This window comes from Myotis myotis, unplaced genomic scaffold, assembly GCF_014108235.1.
Source record: "Myotis myotis isolate mMyoMyo1 unplaced genomic scaffold, mMyoMyo1.p scaffold_m19_p_1, whole genome shotgun sequence".
NCBI classification, from domain to species: domain Eukaryota; kingdom Metazoa; phylum Chordata; class Mammalia; order Chiroptera; family Vespertilionidae; genus Myotis; species Myotis myotis.
The window spans coordinates 89,594,666-89,598,731 of NW_023416313.1; the positions used below are offsets into that span (position 1 = coordinate 89,594,666).

Sequence of the window (4,066 nt, forward strand, 5' to 3'; positions counted from 1 at the left end):
AATATAAAACAATGACAGGTCTACAGATGCAGTTACTCATGAGTTTACACATGCTTCACAAATAAACAAACAAAAATCCCAGGAATGCTCTTTCATTTGATTTTTTTTTTTTTTTAAACAGACCATTCAGGCACAAAACAAAATTGCATTTCCAATAAGTGACAGCATCTTAAAAATGTATGTCAATTTTTGTTTTTCTTTGACTTTTTATTAGACCTGTGTGGAGATCGGGACTGGGATCTGGATTTCTTCCTTGATTTTTTAGGGGATCTAGATCAGTGATGGCGAGCCTTTTGAGCTCAGCGTGTCAGCATTTTGAAAAACCCTAACTTAATATGTGACTGGTGCTGTGTCACATGTAGAATTTTTTTTAATATTTGCAACCATAGTAAAACAAAGATTTATGTTTTTGATATTTATTTTATATATTTAAATGCCATTTAACAAAGAAAAATCAACCAAAAAAATGAGTTCGCGTGTCACCTCTGACACGCGTGCCATAGGTTCGCCATCACTGATCTAGACCGTGACCGCCTAGACCTTTTAGGTGCTCTTGAACCAAATGGTGATCTTTTGGCCTTTTTGCTAGCATCTCGAGGAGAATCTTTGTGAGATGACCTGGACCGCGAACTCTCTCTCTGCGATCTTTCTGAATGCTCTGATCGCTCCGACTTCAGTGGTGAGGACTTCACTCGTCTACCACTGCTACTGCGAGGTGGGCTAGGGGACATACTGTGTCGCCTTTTCCTTTCTCTCCTTGTTGGAGTACACTCATCTTTTTCCTTCTTGTCTTTGGATCGAGATTCCAATTTTTCTTTATCCTTCTTTTTTTTTTTTTAAATATATTTTATTGATTTTTCACAGAGAGGAAGGGAGAGAGATAGAGAGCCAGAAACATCGATGAGAGAGAAACATCGGTCAGCTGCCTCCTGCACACCCCCCACTGGGGATGTGCCCGCAACCCAGGTACATGCCCTTGACCGGAATCGAACCTGGGACCCTTCAGTCCGCAGGCTGACGCTCTATCCACTGAGCCAAACTGGTTTCAGCTTTCTTTATCTTTCTTATCTCTTTCTCATTCTCTTTCTAATTCTTTCTCCTTCTCTCATTGAAGAGGTTTATCTCTGTAGTGTTCTACTTGCTCCTGAAAGCTCTGGCCTGGTTTTTTAGGTCATTTTCCAGATTCCAGTTCATCCTAAAACTTCATAAGAAGTTTGGCTTGTTTTTCCTCACTCATTTCAGAGTACTTAGAGAACTTGGACTTGGTCATTTCTTCTTTGATTGGATTAGAATATAAACGATGTTCTTCAGATTTGGAACTTTGAGTATCTTCTTCATCTTCACTTTCTTCTTCTTGATTTTGATTTTCTTCTTCTGATTCTTCATGCTGGTCAAATAACTCTCATTTAGAAGTTGTTACAGCCTGAACTTCCAATTCAGATTCATCTACAGCTTCCCATTTTGCATGGAGCAACTTTAAATATAGGCTCATTCTTCTTTGAGTCTTCAGTGGCATCCATTAAAGGCACTCCATCAAGATCATCATCAAAACTCTTTATAGGGACTCCATCAAGATCATCAATGGGAGTAGCATCAATAGGAATTCCATCCACATCTTCCAAAGGTGCACCCTCAACCTCTTCTTCAATAGGGGCACCATCAAGGTCATCTGGTACGTCCTCTGTTTCCTTTTCTTCAATAATATTTTCAAGTCCTAAGAAAATATTTTTCAATTTGATAAAAAATGGTTCTGGATAAATTGCCCAATCTTCCCATGCTCTGAAGCAGGTCATTACCTGTTGCTTAAAGTTTTCAGACTGTAAATGGCCTTGAATTGTATGATAGGTAGCATTGAGGTCTGAAAATATCTGACATAACTTTGTTTCAAAAAATTTTCTATAATATGAAGCAATGGCAACTTTTGCTGAAGAGTTGTATGAAGCATCAGAAACCAAATATAATCTGGTAATCTTTTTGGGAAGGGGCGTCTTTAGGATGGACAATGACTCAGTAATGCAATCCACTATTTCTTCAGCAGCTTCAGCATTAAGACAGACCATTGCATCTCCAATATCATTTTTCCTTGGCGTTAACCCTCACAGGATTTCTTCTCATTTGTCCCTCTGTTCTTCCTTAAGTGCTCCCTTTTTATTAGGCTCCTCTACAAAAGCTTCTGTTTCTTGCTCTTCTGACGTCCCATGCAGGTATGGATTTAATGGTGGTGGCCTCCAAAAAGATCCATTTTTGAACATACAAAAATCTTCTGTCCGCCACTTAGTTGGAGAATCTCCCTGCAGAATAGAATAAAGCTTCCACCTGTAGTAAACATGGGCTGGTGTCTGGTTTTCAAATAAGAATCTGAACATGGGATTGTTAATTTCTCTGTTCATAATCATAGCTTCAAACATTGGCCCTTCACGTACAACAAACTCTGTCATTCGATGTATCAGGGCGAGCAAATTCCTTTCTGTTGGGATAACCACTTTGACTATGGCTTGTGGCAGAGTCTTCTCAAAATCCTCCTTGTTTTTAGGTGGTGGTAACATGGGAGCATTGGGGTTTTTTGACCGCTCTCTAGGCTGCGCATTAAAAGGCAGTCCTGCTGGAGGTGGGAGAAGCATATGTTCCATCATAGACGGCAGAATGTATATTGGATGTGGAGGAATAGGCAAAGCTTTACCCCAAACTTACTTCATTTCAAAAGACATAATTATCTTTCCACTTAAATTTTTTAAAGCTCTTTCAGTATCTCTTCTATTCATAAAGGCCACAAAGCCACAATTTCTCTCCCTTGCTCTTTCTTCATCAGTTCTAGGCCACGTAATTTTCACACTGGCTAATGGTCCAAATCTTCCAAATTCTTGGCACAGCATTTCTTCATTCATCTGTGGATTAATGTTTCCAAGGTATAAATTAGTAGTGCTTGGATCTTCCACATCATGTGACCCAGGCGCATAATCATCAAGAACAGATGATCTATTTCTTCTTGAAGGCGCATCCATGGAATGCTGCTGACCATCAGAATCTGACTGAGGAGGCTCAAATCGACTTAACCTGCCTTTTGTTTTATGTCTCTCATCACGCTCTTCTTGAATTTGTTTCAATTCTTCTTTGAAGAGTTCCAAATTGCTTTTTTTTTTTCTTTTCTTTCTTCCCTTTCTTCAGTAGAGGTTTTTTGGTTTCTATCACAAGAAGAGATGGTGGTCTTTCATTGGATGACTGATTTGGAGGGTTTTCTTGATCTGCAAATCTTGAACATGGATTATAGATTTTGCCTCTTTTTTCATCTGTTTCATGTTCTTCTTTAGCTGCATTAACAACACCTCCGCGCACAAATGTCTTCGCTTTATTACCATCACTTCCCTCAAAAGCAGCAAGAAATTCCTCATAAATCTCAGCAGCAGCCTTTTCATTCTCCTTTTTCTTCAATTCTTCTTGCTCCTTCTTACTTAAAGTTCGCTTAGCTGTACTCATTTTTCCAATACTGAATGCTTTAAGTTTTTTTTCTAGAAGAGGTTTTGAAGTATTCTGGTGAGGAGAATCACAAAGGCTTTCACGGGTGCTTTCATTCCTATAATTATGTTTTCTTGGGCTCTTAGGTAGTGTTCGACTTGGCATATCACTTTCTGAGGGTCCAGATGCATCCATATGTGCATCTGAAGATCCAGATGAATGAACATCTGATGATCTTGTCTTTGAACTGGCCTTCTGAGAGCCGCCTGGCGTTTTGTCCGCCATCTTGAGCTTTGCCCCTCCTTCTGGCTTCTAATTTTTTGTCTATTTTTTCTTGGGTAGCTAGAGCGAGAGAAATATTCTTTGGTAATTGATCTACATGCTGAGCTGTATGGACTTCCTGTACTAAGGCTGTGGTTGCAGTAGCAAGTGATCCTATAATTGTAATGAGTGCTGTTATGCCTAAGACTAATTCTACTACACATCTTTTTGAACGTGTTAAAGTAATTACAGTGGGGCCTTGACTTATGAGTTTAATTCGTTCTGAGACTGAGCTTGTTAAGGAGCTCGTTAACTCAAATTACTCTATCAACTCAATGCAAAAAATGGGCTG

At 39.3% G+C, this 4,066-nt stretch overlaps 1 pseudogene; it reads right to left on the reverse strand.

Moving 5' to 3' along the window:
• Window positions 1–1,072: 1,072 nt before the first annotated feature.
• On the reverse strand, window positions 1,073–3,753 carry LOC118673499 (annotated as a pseudogene).
• Between the last annotated feature and the right edge of the window lie 313 nt (window positions 3,754–4,066).